The 20,870-nt window shown below is 35.8% G+C and overlaps 2 pseudogenes; both read right to left on the reverse strand.

Annotated features, from left to right (window-relative positions):
• Positions 1 to 8,844: 8,844 nt before the first annotated feature.
• LOC114698308 lies at positions 8,845 to 9,814 on the reverse strand (annotated as a pseudogene).
• A 4,446-nt stretch (positions 9,815 to 14,260) lies between these two features.
• On the reverse strand, positions 14,261 to 15,030 carry LOC114698307 (annotated as a pseudogene).
• Positions 15,031 to 20,870: the final 5,840 nt, after the last annotated feature.

Genomic DNA, 20,870 nt, shown 5'->3' on the forward strand with positions numbered 1-20,870 from the left:
TACAGATTGCAAGCAAATGGCGACTCATGGTCTCCGGCAGAGAGAAATGAGCTACTTAAGAAACTTAGCTACTGGGACTGGAGTGATAGTTCAGTGGATAGGAGTACTTACTGCTTTTGGTGGGGGTCTGAGTTCAATTCCCAGAATCCACATAATAGCTCAGAACTGCCTTTTATTTATTCCAGTTCCAGGGAATTATGAATCTACTTCTGACCTCTATTCCCACAAGGCAAGCACATGCTGCACTTACATACATGCAAGCTAAAACACTCATACGTGTAAAATAAGATAAATAAAACTTTATTTTTTTTTTATTTTGGTTTTTTGAGACAGGATTTCTCTGTGTAGCTTTGCACCTTTCCTGGAACTCACTTGGTAGCCCAGACTGGCCTCAAACTCACAGAGATCCACCTGCCTCTGCCTCCCAAGTGCTGGGATTAAAGGCATGCGCCACCACTGCCTGGCGATAAATACATCTTTAAATAATAAAAAAGAAAATTATCTACTTAAATAAAATCTTGGACTCCGTGCCTTGTAGTGAATCAGTACAAATAGTACCTATATACTAGTATTGGAATCCTAATCTTTCTAACTAGGACTTAGAACCTGCCAAGTGGGTAGTCCAAGGCTGAGCATTGACCCACTCATAACTTCTGTTATTCTTATAATGAAGCTTTGGGCATTAAAAATTAGCCTTTACTCCCCTTTAACTGCAGGAAATAGCATTTTGTTTATATGCTTTCATGACTTTCACACTAAATCTTCAATCTGGGATGCATTACTCTTATTTGCTTCTTGTAGTTTATTTCCCCTTAATGAACTCATGGCACTTAGCCATTTTATTCTATTGTCCTTAGCAGTAGCATTCTCCACAAACCTTTCAAAAGCCTTCCCACCTATCAGTATCTCACTGTACTTTACAACGTTTGAAGGTCCCAATAATATACATGCCACGATTTATGTGTTTTTCATCTACCCCCTAGAGATGAGTACTCTGCCAGTTAATCAACAGTACCAGCAGCTGCAAAATCCCTGTTTCCTTGTATTATTCCTGAAGCTATTCCTCTTAAGCAGAGTTGCCTGTGAAACAGATCCTGAGGAGGAAATATATCCATTTAGAAAGTCTATTAGAGAGTAATGTTGGGCTCAACACTGGGAGAGAGGTGAAACAACGAGGATTATATCAACAAGCTGTAAAGTAGTCTCCATGCAGGCCTTGCCTCTGCGGGTGTCAGAACTAGAGAGGAAACAGGTCTCTCTTAAATGGCATAGATATTTCAGAAAGTCGATCATTTAGGGGAAGAGGTAAATCATAAAGGAACTCCAGTTTTCAACTGTGTTAAGCAATAATAAGAAAAAACATGATACATCTTACCCACTGTTTTTTTTTTCAGAAACCTTACCAAATGAAGAACTTTTTCAGTTAATAATTATTACAGTGACCACATGGAAGTATGCTGGAAACTTCGGATGTACTCAGAGAGATGACAATCTGAGAATGAATGCCTTAGTTTTGAGAAATAGCACTGTCTGGCTAATGTTGTTTCTTGGGGGTTTCTTGTTCTTACTATTGGCCACAGATGTTCATTCATTGTGTATAAAAATAAAAGCCTGGTTTCAGCTATGCAACATAAAATGAAGATGGATACTTTGTTACTACAATTTGTCTGTCCATGGAATGAAAGATGAAGCAAATTCTCTGTCAACCTTTACTGCCTTTTGGTCAGCACAGAGACGACAATATGGAATAGCTGCATTCTTAAGAAGAAAATGACCCACTCATAACTTTATAAGTGGAATATTTTCTTTGTGTAGATGATCCTATTGGTACCATCTTAGAAGATCAAGATTCAAAATTTTACTTCATTAAACATACTGGGTAATATTCTATCCTTTTGGCAGGTGAGGTAAAATTTTTATTTCTTTTATTATGGACACTGGTCTTATTTCTGATTTCAGCTTTTCTTTACTCATCAGCCATTGCAGGATCTCAAGGAATCACATTATACATATTCAGGATAATGTTTGCATATGTACCTCTGTATGTGCTTTCAGAACCTAAAGAGAAATTAAGGGAAAACATACTGGAAATTAAATTTGAAATATATGTTGGGTTCTCTTACTGTGTGAACTTAAAGGAGAAATAGCATCAATCTAGGGTGATTTCTAAAGTCTCTTCAATTAGTGATGACATTTGCTCATTTGATAGCTGTTACAAGCAAATGAAATAAGCAAGACAGCCCTAATGAGGCCAGTTGACATTTGATAGTTGTGAATATTAAGGCATAGACTGTCAAAAAGCTTCCAAGGTCATAAAACTAAACTGAAATAAAGTTGGAAATAGAAATAAGATTTTCATTTTAAAATATCCACAAGGAATATGACAAAAATATTCTTGATCAGTAGAGAGAATGAAGTATATGAATGTTGCTTGAGCCATAAGACATAAAGGATAACAACAATCCTGAAGGATAGTGGGAATTGCCAAAAAGAGCAAGGCCACATATCCTTAGTAGGTTAAGTCCAGGAAGCTAGAGCAATTTTAAATAAACAAGTGAACAAATAAATTTGTATAAATGCTTCAATGTACCATATGACAAATGGTAAAAGCAAAAGAAGTATATTTTAACTCTTAACCTTTCATGTGATGTGCTTTAAAATTAATACCAAAATATGAAGGGCATATACCTTGCTCTCAAGTATCTTGACATTTACATAAAGCATATCATAACACACAAACACACACACACACACACACACAGAGAGAGAGAGAAGAGAGAGAGAGAGAGAGAGAGAGAGAGAGAGAGAGAAATCAAATATACAAATAGCAAATGTTGAATTTGGACCACATATTTGGCCTTTTGAACAGGACAATGATCCAAGAGATAGAGTCCCTTCATTCTTTAGCTGTTTCAAAAGAGAGCTAAAATCCACACTACTTTCTCAGCAATGTGTACATTGATAACCCTACAATATTTTTTTTCTTTTTTTAATAAGAAATTTTCTATTCCTTTTACAAACAAACCACAGATGCCTCTCCCCTCTCTCCTCCCATCCCCCAGCATTCCCCACCAACCCATTAACCATTTCCACCTCCTCCAAGGCAAGGCCTCCCATGGGGAGTCAGCAGAGCTTGGTATATTCAGTTGAGGCCCATCCAAGCCCCTCCCTCTGCACCAAGGCTGTGTAAGGTGTCCCACCATAGGCACTGGGCTCCAAAAAGCCTTTCTTATAAGTTTATTTTGCTTTTCTTTAATTGCTGAGATTATAATGTATTTACATTTATTCCTTCCTTTTCTCCATTCTAAACCTTTCCATATACTCTTCTTTGTTCTCTTTCAAATTCATGGCCCTTATTTTTATTAGTTGTTATTGCATGAATTTATATATATATAATTCCTAAATACAACTTGCTCAATCTGTATAATGTTACCTTTATGTGTTTTCAGGGCTGACAATTTGGTATTGGATGAACAAGCGATGTGATCTTCTGTGAGGGAGACAATTTCTAACACTCTCCATGTTCCTTCTTTGCCTATAGTTCTTTGTGTAGGGCTGGGCCCTCATGGGCTTCCCCCATCCACGTTAGCATGTCTATTGTTGTTGTCCTTGTTCATCACATGTTTACACAGTCATGCTGGTGAGACTTTATGGGTATAGCTTCTGAATTACTAGGAGACACAATTTCACAGCAAACTCCTTGATCTTCTGGCTTTTACAGTCTTACACCTCCCTCATCTTTACTGTTCTCCTTAGATGTGGGAGTGCTTTGCAATTGTATCATTGGGACTATGCTCCCTAACTCGGCATTTAGAGTGTTTGTAGTTTTCTGTAGTAGTCTCTGTCTGGAGCAAACTACTTTAGTTCTTAAGATCTGTCTGTCTCTGTCCTACTGTCTCTCCAAAAAGTGAGAAACTGGTGGGGACATAATTTATACTTCAGCAGTCACAAAAATCCAAACTATTAGCAAGGAAAATGCAGGATTTTCTTTAAGGCTTCAAACAAACCACTGAAACAAAATCATTTAGGACCTTGTTTCCATGATCTATAAGATTTGGAAGAGTTATATGATATTACAGTATCCTAAAGGACACTTCCAAAGTATAAAATGTTGTGCAAATGAAAAGGATTTCAAAATAATAATTACCATTATCATTTAAACTAAGCCTGTTGATGTGGTTCTAATACATTCTGTGCAATGACTGTCTGCACAAGGGCATTTTCTCATTTCTGTCCCTTCAACAATTGCTCTCTATAATAAACGAACCAGACTATATTGTGCACTGAAAAGAAAGCTGAGCTCAACTAAATTATTAGCAGTTCTTTTATTTTGTATTCAAGAAGCAATTACTCTTGAATTATGTGAGCCAGCCTCCTTCATATCCTGCATTTCAAAGAAGAAAATAAAATACCATTCAAATTCCGTAGATTCAAATCAACAGGACAAAATACCCTAAACCAAAATGATTTTAAAACTTTCCCTGAATGAATGTGTATACTTTCTGTAACAACATATACCTTACAATTTGTACATTATTTAAAATACAAATACTCAGACATGTTTTATATCATTATCTGTTTATTGTTACATTAGCAGTTTGCATTTTAAGCCTAATGGGTGAGTTTCTGATAATAGATAGGATTTGGTAGGAACCTTATACACAGTAAGGAAACAAATAACAATTTCTAAATGAGTGAAAAAAAAAACCTATGTTCGTCAAGTATTCAGAAATATAAAATACTAAGCAAAGTCAATTGACTAACTGGTTGCTATGGCAACATTTTTCTTCATTGGAAACACATCACAGCAAGGCAAGAGCAGATTTTACATAAGCAGGCAACAGGAACAGGGAGAGAAGCACTGTGATGCTTTCTTCATTTATTCCATCTTTGGAAATTGATTAATAGGTAGTTAGAAAAGGCTCTTTCAATTGCTCTGAAGTTTAGCAAAGAAAATGTCTTTCAGAAGAGAAGAGTATTTGACAAAAAGCCATTTTCTTATCTGAATTCTGCCATTAGTAATTCAGTGCAGGTCAGAGGAGAAAGTTCTGTGTCTGTTAGCAGTAAGGTTTTGAGTGTCTTCCTGAAGACTGTGGACAGACAAAAGAACAAAGATTTTCATTTTCATTTGAAACCCCCCATGGTAGAAAAGTAATACTGTTTTTCTTGCCTTGACTGTTTTGTAGTTCAATTTCATTTTTATATACATATTTCATGGTTGGCAAAAAGAAAATCCAAATATTGGCTTAATGGTGTTAAAAGATAAACTTGGGTACATTAAATTTTCAGAGGTTATTTGAGCAAATTATGATTCATGAGTCAGGCAGCTCCAGACCATATGTAATTTGGGACTTCACTAAAGAGATGCAAGAGAAAAACTTCTATAATGTATCTACAAAAACAAGACAAAATATTTCGCTGGGGCTTTATTTGGGCTTGAAATGGTACCCAATGCACTAAATCTGAAGGTGTGATGTCACTAAAGTAAGGTAATGGAATCTTTGGAGTTAAGATTTAGTAGCAGCTATTTAGGTCACTGTGAGTATGTTCATGGGGCCCTGATATCTTCTTTTCCATATATACTTCATTGCCATGCATTCCTTTCATGGTGAACTGTCATGCCAGAGGTCCCAAACCAGCATGGCTATGTTACCATGAACTGAAATGTCTAGACCATCAGCCATTATTTAAGTTACCTCAAATACCTTGTCACAGCCATGGAAAAGTGAATAATGCAACAGAAAGCACAATGTTGGAGAATAGTTGGTAGGTTTTGATCAGTAAAGTGTCTAAACATAGATTAGTTGGAGGTTATAAATTGTAAAGTTCACTGGGTCAGGTTTTGGTTCAGTTATTATGAATGTTGCGGCTGTCTTAGCCCAATCAGTTCTCGTTTAATTATTTTCTATTTTTCAAATTGAAAAGATATTTTTCATACACTATATTCTGATTCTGATTTCCCTTCTTCAAGTCCTCTGAGAACCCCTCTCCAATCAGATTCCACATTCTTGCTGTCTCTTGTTAGAATACAGGCATCAAAAAACTAGTACTAGAATAAGATAAAATGAAATGAAACAAAAACAAACCAAATAGAAGAAAACAAACAGAAGTAAAAAAAAAAGCCAAAGAAAAACCACAAGAGACATACATCGCCACAGAGACACTCAGAATGTTTAAGCAGAGCTATTTAATAACTCCAATTTAATGCCAGAATTTCACATGGATATTGCTTGGACATGTGAATTACTGGGATTCATAGTAGTAAGGTATAGCTGATTAACAGATGGGCACACTTTTTGCTCTGTTTTGTTTTTGGAATACAAGGTGGAGGAACAGAATATGGTTTCATCATCATTTACCATTTATGTAGCTATGCAAGTTTCTGAACATGGAATTCTACAAGTACCTCATAAAAATGGGAATGATATTAACTGGTACACATCTCATTAGTGGTTCTGAGAATTTTATATATTCTGTGCTTTAACTATACAATAATGTATAATGTAAACCAGCAATCTTCATTTCATGGGCATGATTATGAGACTCCCATATTTGCTTTTATGTTCTTGTCACTAACTTGAAATCCTTACTAATTTTTATGCAAAGCATTAATATTTTTATACTGCTCAGAACCCCATAAGCTATGAAGTTATTCTTCAATGTAAGACATAATTGGAGAGTAATACTCTTTTAAATATTTATTCCTTACTTTTAGATATGGCCCCATTTTGTGGCTCTGGCTGTTCTGCAACTTACCACATAGACCAGACTGCACTCAAAATCACAAACATCTACCTGCCTCTAACCATGGAGTCCTGAGGTGATGGAGTATATTCAACCACCCCACCAGAAAGCCACATTCTTTTAAGATAAAATATATTTGTAGACTGTAGCTAAGGACCTGGGTAATTTTCTTCTATTGTTTTTTTTTTAACTTTGTAATATATTAGAATAGAAGGGATGAATAAATTAAACACTATATGCAATTTTTAATAATTTACTTAAGTAATATCAAGGAAGTCATTTAAGTCAATTTTGATTTAAGGTTAAATATGAACGTCGAATTTAGTAAATAATTAAAATCTAAATGAAAGAAATAACTATGTGCATCAATATGTAGCTGATTATATTTGACCTTGCTTGGAGCATTTCCAATACTGTAGTACTGTGTACATTTGTGTGGCAGTAGTGAGGAAGGAGTGATATCAAGTTGCTTTTGCTTCTTTTTCTTTTTGCTGTTGCCAGACCCAGCATGAGGATGGGGGGTATGGAGGAATTTAAACTCCTAGACTAGCTGCTGTTTGTATAACTCTGATTATATGTTAAGATATTTTACTTTATAATATTTAAATGTCCTAAGGCATAATATATATTGCCTTTCTCCTGATCCTTTATTACAGCATGTTTTTGGCCTGGCAAAATATAAAGTAGATAATGTCTACATAGAGGGAAAGAATGGCAATTTAAATGTATTTTCTACATATAACCCTATATGTAATAGCTCCATGTGAGAATTTTTTTAAATGTCCTTTAATCTACCAAGTAAGCTACAGAAATCATTAAAGAAGGAATGAAGAGTGTGAGGGAATCAGGGAGACTTGCATTTTTGCTAGAAAATATGTAAATTACAATATTGACCTTATTTTCAATTGTTTTGCATGTTTGATTTTAGATATTAGTGACTACCTTGCACCGAGTCATTTGCTGATAAAGGTATAAGGAAGAAGTTTCTAATGTATTTACCTGAAAATCTCTGAGGATTAGCCTAAACATTTCTTTGAGAAAACTTTAAAAATTACTCCCATAATAAAAGATGAATTTTTAAGACAAGTAAATTAGAGAAGACATTGTAAACCTACATGGAAATTGGAATTTTGATATAAAAAATATAAAAAGTTATAATTAATAATAAAATTTTCTTTTTTTCTCTTTTTTTTTAGTTTTGATGACTGTCTTGGAAACTTTTAAAATAATTTTACACCAAGGAAAACTTTTTATTAAAGCATCAATTACCAGTAATTGAAAAATACACGAGAAAAGACAAACATACAAAGGCAGCATCATACAACTGATTTTTAAACTCAGTACTTTTGAAATAGGAAACAATGATCTCTACCCCTAAGTCTGTTTATTGCCACAAACTGACTTATAAGTTGGTCTACAACTGTTTTCAATCTTATGCTACTGAGTTTTTCAGCTTTATCTCATAACATTTTAGAAATATATTTCTCATAGTAGTAATTTAATACAATTAATGCTAGCAACTATAGGAAGCTTCCCCAAATTACAAGAAATCAATATAGTAGTTGCTGTGGATATAGGTACCATTTGGGGTTGTTTACACTAAGACTCACACATTTAAAGGACATATTAATAGGCAAACTGTGGGGATCAAGAGCAGGAAACTAAGACCAGACAATGTTATCTTTTATTCTGTCTTGCTAACAGAGAATCCATTGCTTCAGTTCTGCTGTTGGAGAAATAGTTCTGCCCAAAGCAGGTCACTCCATTTTGCATTTCCTTTTCTGAAAAATGACAGACTTTACTAATTTGCACAACCAAATAAACAATTATCTTTAAGCTACCCAAAACCTGAACTACTTAAAATAAGTTATTCTCTTAATTGGTGTAGCAGCTTTGCTTCTGGAAAAGCAGTAAAACCCACTTTGTTCCAAAATGAGAATGTTGACTCAGAGCCTTGCCTGTCTTCTATCAGAGTGAGTCATGAAGGTGAACCTTCATAAACTCTGTAATGTAATAAACACAAACACGACCTCATTTATCAACATACAATACTTAGCTAGAAAAACCAAAAGAACATACATGTAATGTAGAAAGGGGCTTGTATAAAATAAGTGGGTGTATGTCATATAAAGTCATATACAGTAATAAAAACTTGTATACAGATGATTCTGCTTTATAAAAGTCTGCTTAAACTATGAATAGATCATTGAGTTTTCCTTCCCTAACATAATGAATGCCCATTCACTACAAGCTGGTCCTAGTTTCTTATAAACCCCTCATTTCCTTGGATTTAGTTGCTGTACCCTCATTGTACTGCCATCAACTTCTAAGTTGGGCCTGCCCAGCCTGCCTGTAAAGCCTCTCTCAGAAATATACCAAGCACATTACACAGAGGCATCCCTTAGTGGAATTCTGCTCCTCAAGACAGGCTATGAAGGACCAGTATTTGGCCCTCCAATGTAAATACCTCTTATTTCACATTATCACAGAAACAGTGCTGTTCACTACTCTTTCCTTTCTGGGAACACAGTAGCTGTAAGAGTTTTGTTCAGTTGCAGAAACATTTCAATACTTATTAATTCCAAAGATCCGAACACCATGCAGTTGTGGCATTTTGGGAATAAGTACACTCAGGAGAGAAGCTGTGTTTAGGATGAAGTGAGTTGGATCATACTTCTATAGAAACTTGCCAGAAAGTATAGAATTATTGGAGAAATTGTGAAAAATTTCCGAGAAGATGTAAACTGTACTCCATAGTCGAGATGTTCCCAGTGGGTTAGGAGCCTTGCTCTACCCTGATCAGGAGTTTCAAAAGGCATTCCTTTCACTGCATGCAAAAACACATACATCCCCTTTGAAATTCAGTAGTCCAGTAAGCAGTAAAGCCTTTAGATGAACTCAGATTATGTATTATGTTCGTTAAGGTCCAAGCAACAGAAACACTGAAGAAGGGGATGCTGAGTAATACAACATGAAGCAAGCCAACTCCCAAAGAGTATGTCAGCCACATACCACGATTCATTACACCAGTATTTGGGTTCACCTCACTGTGGGCAACTCCAACATTCATGTTTGCGCTGCCGCCAGCTCCCAGCGGCCTGCAAATCGCCGGACCAGAATAATAAAATTTTCTTAACCCAGTAAAAACAGAGCATTGTGTGTGTGTGTGTGTGTGTGTGTGTGTGTGTGTGTGTGTGTGTGTTCTTTGCTGTTTCTCACTAAGAAAACATTCTAGTTATCTGAGCTAAAAAGAACCCCTCTTCATCTAAAAAAAATATGTGAAATCAACCATCCAGAATTATCTTCTACTGTATATTTGTATCTCTGCTCTAATCATTATGGGGACACGCCTTTGTTTCTATGGATTACACGTGTGGCAAAATAAGGTGAAGAATGACTTAATAGTTTGTATACCTCACTTGCAATGTCTGAACTATTTTGTTCTTGCCTGATTAATGAGAAATCTCAAATACAGATGGGTTCATACCATAAACAACCAAATACACACAAAATTCACTCTTGAATTGTTAAACCCAAAATGAAAGAAAAAACATGAATATGTTGCCTTTATTTTCATGTATTCTTTTTACTTACATGTCTGTTTTAATGTTGCTATGGATAGAATATAGAATGATTTCATAGCTTCATGTTTCAACTGCTTATTCCACAGAATGTGCATCTTGTTTGAAACTTTTGAGGTTTTAGGAAGTGAAGCCCAGCTGATTGATGTAAGTCACTAGTGTAAGTCTGAAAATTCAAACTATTTCTGGTTCTGGTCTAACAAAATATGAGAACTGGCCACATATGCCTACCATTGTGAAATCTTCCTTGCTTTTCCCAACATGAAAGACTGAAATCTCTCTGAAATAATGATACAAAATAGACCTTTTCTCCATTTAGTTGTATCTGTCAGTTGTTTTGGTACTGTGATGAGAAAAATAACTACTAAATGTGTTCATTTGTATCTATAGTAGTCCTACAATTAAAATATAGTGAAATAAATTCTTTGACAGAAACTATAGCATTCACAGCTATTCACAAATGTGATTAATGCATTTCATCAGATAAAATAATTTTTAAAAATAGAGCTGAGTGTGGTACACTTGTAATACCAGCACTCACTGGAGAGTAGAGGGTGAAACAGGAGCATCACCATGAGTTCAAAGCCCACTTGATCTTTATAGCAAGTTCCAGTCAGCCAGACCTACACAGTCGGACCCTTTTATTTTTAGGATGGTTGTATGGATTTGTGTGTGTATATATATATATATATATATATATATATATATATATATATATATATATATTTGTGTGTGTTATTATATGTATTCACATATATAATTAGTTAAATTTATTCATTTATTTTACATCCGGACAGCAGCTTCCCCTCTCTCCTCTTCTCCCATTCTCTCTCCCCACCTCCCCTCTGCTCCCCATTCACTCCTCCTCTGTTTCTGTTCAGAAAGGGGCAGCCCTCCCATTGGTGTCTGTTGCTGGATCATAATGGCTCCCTCTGGGGAGGGGGTGAGAAGGCACAGCATCAATGACAAAGACACAGGGAGTCAGTTGAAGGCAAACAGCAGACTTGTTTATTCAATAATGGAGAAGGACTTATATACCCTCCTCCCAGCACCCAAGCTGTGCCCCAATCTGGCGGCATTGAGTGGCTGTCCCTCATTGGCTGGGCACTATCAGGAACTCTGACAGTGACCATGAAATCTGACAGCACCTATTGCTATGCCCTCAGGATGAGTCCAGGTTGGCTCATAAGGAAGTACATTGTATGCATGACTTAGATACTGGTTTGAGCCAATTTCCTGGGCCCTGTGGGCCTGTCCTACTACAGGTGTCAACAGAGCATGGCATATCAAGTTGAGGTAGATCTAAGCTCCCCTGGTATTAAGGCTGGGTAAGGCAACCCAGCATGAGGAATATGTTCTTCTTAAAAAATAAACAGAAAAGAAAGTGAAATGCAAGCTGGTCTTTGAGACCTCTTTGTCTTATTTCCTCTTTTTGCCTTTTGTTTCCTCTGTGCTGGCTTCAGGAATTTTCTTGTAGAGATATTTTGCCTAGGATTGAATACTCTGAACAGCAATGCAGTTATAATTTTTATCATTGTAAACATGTGATTTTTGGATTTGAATGAGTTATCTAATACCTGTGGCTGAAACCTGATTATTTTGGGAACATAAAGAGAAAAGAAAATCAGATTTTTCCCAATAGATGATTGCCTTGTATGATTAAGCTAATATACTTCTACAAAGATGGCACATTATCATTAAGACTAACAAAGTATTTCTTTCTCATTTGAGAACATCATTCCCCAAAGCTGGTTTATGTTTTATTTCAAAACCAAAAAACTAAAAGAACTGAATCTCCCTAAAATACTTCTTATACAACACGATATGAGGGAGAATTACTTTCTATTGTTTCAATTTAGATATTTTTCTTTTCTCCATAAACACAATTTTTCTTAGGTTTTGGAACTGAGAAAGATTATAGCTCGAAGGTGTTACACAATTTAAAATTTCACTAACAGCTGCTCAAGAGTTTTAAAAGGAAGTTATGATATCAGATAACTAGTATTTCTCCCTCCCACTAATTACTTTGAAATAGTTACAATGAGTGTTTTGTTACTAACTTTTTTGCACCTTAGGCTTGCAACATTCTAAATATACTAAAGGTATCATCTTTCTGAGATTCACTTTTTTCCTTTGGAAACAAATCTGTCAAGCCATATTTTTCCATTTTAGAGGCACAGTATTCTCCCAGAATAGAAAAGCAGAGAAGGTTTTCTAATGCCCTTCCAATGTACTGGGATACCATTGGATCCTTCTCTGGCAATTACATATCTACTGTAAACACTGTTTTCTCCTTGTCTTTTCAAAATATGTGACTTCTGTCATTTATTCAAAATAGCCTCTTCAGACTGGTGGTAACACAGGACTGAATAAGTATAGAATTTTAGCATATAGAAAATGTTAGCATTGTATATGAATTGGGATTGATTATCCTACAAGTTATTTGAAAAACACAGCCTTTAGAGTCCTACTGTGACAAAATTGATTTTGATCACATATACTACAATGGATTAGTACGAATATGTTAATCCTTTAAGGAAATGTATTCATTCCTCAAAAGAAATGTTTTGGAGGCCCTAGGAAGTAGTGGTAACAATAAAAGTGTTGATTACTAGATTATAATTCACTTAAATCTCAATGTATTAAAAGAAACAAGCCTAGTGCAGTGAATTCGAGTTTCCTGGGAGGCTGAGGCAGGAGGACAATTTGAGCCAAGGAGTCTGAAGGCAGAATGCATAGTATACTTAAATTTCCAGCTCATATAACATACAAATAGCTGGGCTGGAGAAATAGCTCAGTGATTAAGAGCACTTGCACAGGACCTGGGTTTGATTCTTAGTACCTACATGACTACTCAGAACTGTTCCAGGGAATCTACACCCTCTCATGACCTTCACATGTACCAGAAATACATGTGGTACATATATATATATATATATATATATATATATATATATATATATACAGACAAAATACTCACAACATAAAAAAATAAATCTTTATAAAGGAAAGTATTGCCAGGTGGCAGTGGTGCACACCTTTAATCCCAGCACTCAAGAGACAGAGTCAGGTGGATCTCTATGAGTTTGAGGCCAGCCTGTTCTACAGAGCAAGATCCAGGACAGGCACCAAAACTACGCAAAGAAACCCTGTCTCAAAAAAAAACTAAATAAAAAAAATAATGTAATGTTTTTTATGACACAAAATCCAGGACATTACTTGAGAAACTCAGTTGAAAGAGCTACTAGGCTATTGATATATTAGACTGTTTAAAGTAACCATTTATTCATGTTATAAATATATATATATATATAAATATAAATCACTTATATGATTTTTTCAGATTAAAATTATGCTTCAGTTTCTCCAAAGTCAAATATTCACAGTGTAGCTTTAATTTGCAATATACAATTCAAATATTCTTCACTCATCTGACAGACATAAATTCATTCCAGAAAAAAAGAAATGCCATTTCTGAAGGAATTATATTTTCATTTATTTATATTAAGGCAAGATGAGCCCTACCCATTTCTGATGCCAGTGGGGAGACTAGATATGTTGCTTCCATAAGTACCTTCTAGGGAAACATCACAGGGTATATTAACTAGCTCCTCTGTTTTACCACATGAAGCAAGGTCTTGAACGTTCCACACTCTGCATCCTAGGAGATGATGGAAAATCTGACCAAATCTGTATCTAACTTCAGAGTGAAATGAAAGAATATGTAGGTAGAACTGAGGTTAGCTTAAGCTACTCAAAGTATTTTACCTCTGCATTTCCTAAGACTATAGCAGGAGGGAATAGTTCCTTGTTATTTCCTAACTTGCATGAAATGTCTTGAATGGGGTTTTATCTCATTTGGGGAAAGTGAAGTAAATAATTATTTTTCCCCACAGACCAAGTCTTAACTTTTATTACTTTAAAAACCTGCATATTTATTTTGCTTTCTGACTCTGTGCTTGTGCCTTCAACACTTTCACAACAATTTTCTCCTCCTCAATAGGGAAAGCCTGCTTGATCCTATCAGACAGTTGGCACACATGGAATCACCATAGGCCCTGCTGACATGCTTCTTTGCTGTAAACAATCTCTTTTTTTTTTTTAAAGTGGCTCTTTTAATTATTTTTTAATTGGCCTCCCAAACAGTTCAAGCTAATCAACTGTCTCACTTATCCAGAGGGCCTGATCCAGTTGGGGGCTCCCATTAGTTCATAGTTCATGTGTTTCCACTAGTTTGGCTATTTGTCCCTGTGCTTTTTCCAGTCATGGTCTCAACATCTCTCGTTCATACAATCTCTTCTCTTTCTCACTGATTGAACTCCTGGAACTCCACCTAGGGCCTGGCTGTGGATCTCTGCATCTGCTTCCATCAGTCATTGGATGAGAGTTCTACCGATATATCACCCTTTACAATAGCCAAAAATGATATAAAATACATTGGGGGTAATTCTAACTAAGTGAAGGACCTGTATGACAAGAAATTTAAGTCCCTGAAAAAAGAAATTGAAGAAGATGTAAACAATCTCTTAAGGACTTTCCGTCTCATAGCACAATATTCTCGATGTCTGCTTGGGTATACACTGCATGAGGATTTAGGTGCTTTCTCAGCCTGCTTGGTATAAAAGTAAACAATCCTGTTGCCAGGGGTTTGAGAAAGACTAGTTTTCTTAGAGGCTGTATTATGGGAAAGCCTGCGATGGTTCCCTCATAAATAATTCTTTTACATTGTCAACTTCCTACAAAATGTGGGAAATACATAATCTTTTTATTCCTTTTGCTGTGAATGGCGTGTGTTTGTGTGTGTGTGTGTGTGTGTGTGTGTGTGTGTGTGTGTGTTTAGTTATCTTTTCCATGGCTGAAAAAGATACAGACAGTGTATGCTAAAGATAATCAAGTATTCCAGTTGCTGACAATTACTTAAGAAAAGCTCATATAATCTTCCACAAAATTTATTTTAACAACTGTTTGAAAATTATTCCTAGAAATGTGTTCTTGATAAAAGAATGAAATCACTATAGTAACAAAATGTCTTATCAACATTCCAGAGCTTTGTTTTAGTGGATGCATTTCTAGTCCATCACCTTAACCACTCCAGAACTTGTGGAAGTATTTCTAAATATGACAATAGCAGGATAACCACCAATGATGTGAGAAATTAACCAGGCTACCTTTGAGTTAAATTGAGAAACAGAAAACATCGATAGTGTCCGAAGCCACAAGCATAATCCTTTGCTCAAACTTGGAATTGGACACATTTTAATACCCAGTTTTGTCTTGCTTTATAAATACTTAAGGTGGCTAAAATGCTCATATGCCAATAGTAAATGGCTCTTTGCAGGAACATTAAATAGGAACAAAGGTTTATTTATAGCCTATATAAAATCCAACCTTTGATGACAATTTTCTCCATTAATTTAGTTTGACTGTGTAGCAACCTTTTTAATGGCAATGAAATGAAGATTCTACAGCACCAGGTCATGTGTCATTCATATCAGCAAATTCTCCCTGAGAAGAGTGAGGTGCAAAATCTTGCAGACCCTTGTAGTCTTAAGGCTTTAGCATCCCGTGGCCATGTCTACAAGTAGACAACCCTAGAAAGTCAGTCAACTAGGCTTTCTTTCAATAAACTGAGTTTCTAATTTTCTCCCTGTTCTACTTGCCTCTGTTCTCATTGTTTCTTGGCTTTGATACAGTCTTCCGTCTTTTTTAATAACTTGTTTTTGTGTGATCCCTGGCACTTGGCTGCTTGTTTGCTCTTTCTTACATCACTTTCTTGTCTTCTGACTTTTAGACATGATCTATGGCTGCGATATTCTTCTCATTTGTTCTTCCTCTCCTTTCTATACTTTCTGTTGGCACTTTTTGAGCTGACTCATAGGCTTTTTCTCTTATTTGTGTCAATGACCTTGCTTTGTTATTGAAGAAGGTGTTATCTGGGGACTGTGTTATATGATGCTGGGCAGTACTGACAAGCTACAGTCTGCACACATGATTACCACTTTCTGCTCATTTTCCATCGCTTAGGGTAATTTTAAATTGTGTCATATCTTACCATTCAATAGTCTTTTGAAATGCAAGAGCTTTAAACCTATAAATTACTGAATTACTTTCATGGAGCTTACCTATTGAAGTACATAAACAAGTTTTTAATTAACTTTTGTTACTTATCTTCTTTTCTGAAGAAACACATTTACCTTTCCTTATTATGCATTCCCAAGGGCAGACAGGAAATATACTGGGTAAGGCTTAAACTATATGCAATAAAACCGTGAAAGCTGACCTATCTTCATCCTGGTACTGCAACTTTCAGAAACTTCCCCCTCATCTGATGCTCTGTCTATACAATTTAGATTATGCGTTGTTATTTACCTGTCATTTCAATATGTCAGGGGTATTTCTTCCCATGCAGGATCTGAGCTCTATATTGCTTGAATGTTTCTGACATACAGCATACAACTCTACAGATGGCAGGTGCTACATTTATTGACTGATAAAAGACAGTGGGTTCTGGATATAAAAATAAGTTTGGGATGTCACTTAGAGAAGTCATTCATTCAGAGAAATATACATTCATCTCAGAGAAGTTAAATAGATCTGCATAAATTCTCCACTTGGATTTTCTTTTCTTAGAACTATAAAATGAGGTGCTTCAGCAAAGAATGAATTGTGACAAAAATGTTTTTTTCCAAAAATAAAATCTTGTGCCTTTATGAATAGAGTTTGACAAGCTCATGAAATATTTATGCTAATTCATGTACTTGAAGAGTATGTCACATGTGCTTGGTTCTTACACCAGAATGTCTCAGATTTAATCCCAAATCATTGCGCATTTATGCTTTCACTTGATGTTTTTCCCTGTCTTGTCAACAGTCCATTAGTGTAAGATACACTTTGACAGTTTAGATAAAAACCCTCTTGCGTTTTCTTCTGCTCTGAAATAACTAACTAGTCAAGGGTGTCCATGGAGCGGAGCTGTTGCAAACACATATTCATTTTGACCGTTAGATTTCTGCTTTGTCTTTGTATTTCATGCTAAAGCAACAGAGGGCTCAATGTGTGAAAGATTTTCACATTTAATATAGTATTATATTCAAAATTTGTCATGTAGGATTTATTATGTCTCCAGTTGGTATCCCATTTTTCCATTTAAGATGAGACAGTATATTCTGAATATGTATCAGTTTGTGATAAAAAAAATCAGGGTTCAATAGTTTCTAGAGAAAGATAACCAATTGTAATAGGTGAAGAAAAGATATTTGAACAAACCCTATGACATGAGAAGTGTGGTGGTATTGTGTTCCCCAAAATATTGTGTACCCTAATAAACTTATCTGGGGTCAGAAAACAGAAAATCCACTAGATACTTAGAATAGTCAGTGGTAGCACATGCCTTTAATACTAGCATTCCAGAGGCAGAAATCCATGTGTTCAAGGATACAGCCAAACATGGTGACTCACGCCTTTAATCCCAGAAGGCAAGTCTTTAATCCCAGGGAGTGGTGGTAGAAAGCAGAAGGGTATATAAGGCGTGTGGACCAGAAACTAGAAGCATTTGGCCTGGTTAAACATTTGGCTGGTTAAGCTTTCAGGCTTCTAGCAGCATTTCAGCTGAGACCCACTCTAGATGAGGACTCAGAGTCCTCCAGTCTGAGGAAACAAGACCAGCTGAGGATCCGGCAAGGTGAGATAGCTGTGGCTTGTTCTGGTTCTCTGATCTTCCAGTTCACCCCAATACCTGGCTCAGGTTTGATTTTATTAATAAGAAGAACTTTTAAGATTCATGCTACAGAGGAGCAATGATTAAAGAATTCTATCAAAACACTTAGGAACATCTGGGCCAGCAAGATGGTTCAGCAGACCAAAGCCTCCCTGTCATGCATAATAACATGAATTTGAAAACCAGGGCCCACATGTTGGAATGGGAAAACAAACTCCTGAAAGCTGTCCACTGACCTCTACATGTATGCTGTAATGCCTCTGCATGCCCCCCCCAATAAATAAATGTGTAAGTTTTAGCTTTTAAATAATGCTGAGACCAGGAGGCCAGAGAGATGGCTCTGTGGGTAAGGCACTTGTTGCCCAATAATGAATGACAGATTATCTGTATTTGATCCCTCAAAACACATGCAACCTGGGTGGAAAGAGACTCCATAAAGTTATATTTTGACTTCTACAAGCATATTCTGACACACATGCCCACATACACACATCATGCACACAAATAATAAAAGCAACTGTCACAAAATTGGTTTAAAAAGTCAATTTAAAAATGCTAAGTATGGACTTTGGAGACAGACCAATACTTGTAAAAGAGCCTTTCAGTTTATTTCTTGTAAAATCTTAAGCATGTCAGCTAGGACTGATCACATAATCTTATAATCCCAGCTATCTGAGAAGCTAAAGTGGTAGAATGGCAAATTCAAACCCTGCTCAGGCTACAGGATAAGTTTAAAATCAACCTATGCCAAACCCACAAAATATTATCTCAAAATAAAATGGAAAACATGTCTGGAATACAATGCAGGGATAGAGTATTTGCCTACCCTTTGTGAAACGCTATGCTCAATCCCTGGTACTGAAAGAAGCGAAAACATGTTTTCTTCCTTTCTCTTGAATTGCTGTCTCTTTATCTCCAAAATACAAGATAATAATATATATTCCAAGCTTAAGTATTAACTAAGTCTACAGCAAGTACTCATAATTGATTGTTTTCCTATCTACTGTTTTTATTTCTCTACAAAATCTAAAAATCATTAATTATATATTCATCTAATTATTAAAATGTCAGCACTAAATACAATGCCTCTTAAATGCGCAATGTCCTTCAGAAGGGAACTATGTTAAACAACTATACCTTAACAATTTTGGTAGTATTTCATGGGTCTCTGAAGGGTAGAATCATATTTCTGGGGTTATAAAGAAATTACAGGGAAGTTTGGGTGTGGCAATTGTTCTCAGAGGTGAATAAAACCAAGCAGGATATTTCAGCTATGGGACACTGTCAATATACTCAGGGTGCAATATGACTAACAGCAGACAAACAAGAGTTCAGCAAGTAAGAGATAAAAATGGAGTTATTCATAAATATTCTCAGGATGAAGAAGCACAGGTAAAATTCAATGCCTTCAGCGTCAGATTTTTACTATTCAGTTAGATGATTAAAATAATAAAACTCATTAACTGCAAACCTATTTCCTAGCATTTCACAAATGTTAACGCACACACTGCTCATAATAATTCTCAGAGGTAGGAGATGCTGTCATCTTCACTTCACACATGAGCAAACAAGGCACAGCACATTTTGTTATTTGCCAAAACATGGAGCGAGTAAGTGGAGATGCTAGCAGGAAACTCAAGGAAGATGAGCTTCAGAGTGCATGTGTTTAAAGAAGGAATAGCAGCCAGCCTCGTTACACTCAAAAGGTGATTTAAATTCTTTGATGCTGAATTTTTGAGAGATAAACAGTTTATTAGGAAGCCCGACAAGCTGAGAAAAAATACCCAAGTTGCAGCGAGAGTTCTGTTAGCTGCAAGGACCTAGGGCTGATTTTTTTCTGGTGTTTGGACTTCATTTTCCGCATTTTTCAATGGATGGATTTGAACTGAATAGGTTTCCTACCTCTTTCAGATCTAGTTCTAGAAAACATTATAGCAACTGATTGTTTTTAAAATTATTCACAATTTTATTATGTATTTACTTTGTAAATGCTTCATGCAATTTGGATAACAATTCATCCCAATCCTCTCTCTTAGCAGCTACAGAATTATAGTGGGAGTTGAAACTTTTTTGAGCTTTGGAATATATAATTACAGTAGACACATGCTGTTGATCTTGATTACCATAGAAACACATGGAAGTTTCTCTCAGAGCCCTCTTAATTTCTCAATCTTTTCCAAGCTTATTCAATGAAAGAAAGCATCACAGTATTTTAATTTATTTTTATTTTTGGTTGGTCCATTTGCCAAGAACTGTTGCCAACCATAATAGGCAACATGGAGTAAATCCTCTGCACCCCAGAAAGGAAACTATGAATGGCCTGCCACACATTTAATTACATACATTTTTTTCTCTATCAGGCGCTTAACTTAAATGGGATTTGGGGCATCATAAATTTCATGAAATAGCAGTAATTTCATTTTCATTTCCATTCTCTTGGCAGTGTTATTTGTTTATTTGTTGGTAGGTTGGGTGGTTTTGCTTTTGATTTTTGCTTTGTCTGCTTGGCCTGAAAAAGTTATGGCTCTGTTTATACTGATAGAGGGTTATGGATATTTGATTGAACTGCTGAACTAACACAGCCACATTTCCATTTGACACAGACATATAACTCTCCTTGTTTATCAGCTCCTGTGACCAGATTTGACCTTCTGCTTTCAAAAACCAGTTCTTAAAAATGTGGCTGTAAAGTGTCCTCAAGTTCACTCTCCAGAATACTGAGTAAAAGAAAAAAAGCCATAAATCAAAGACCTCTGGAAATGACTATATTTTCTTTGTTTTACCTCTTTTGAAGCACTTATGGGATGTTACTCTGAATTCGTGTATGT

Source organism: Peromyscus leucopus, chromosome X, assembly GCF_004664715.2.
Source record: "Peromyscus leucopus breed LL Stock chromosome X, UCI_PerLeu_2.1, whole genome shotgun sequence".
Classification (NCBI taxonomy): domain Eukaryota; kingdom Metazoa; phylum Chordata; class Mammalia; order Rodentia; family Cricetidae; genus Peromyscus; species Peromyscus leucopus.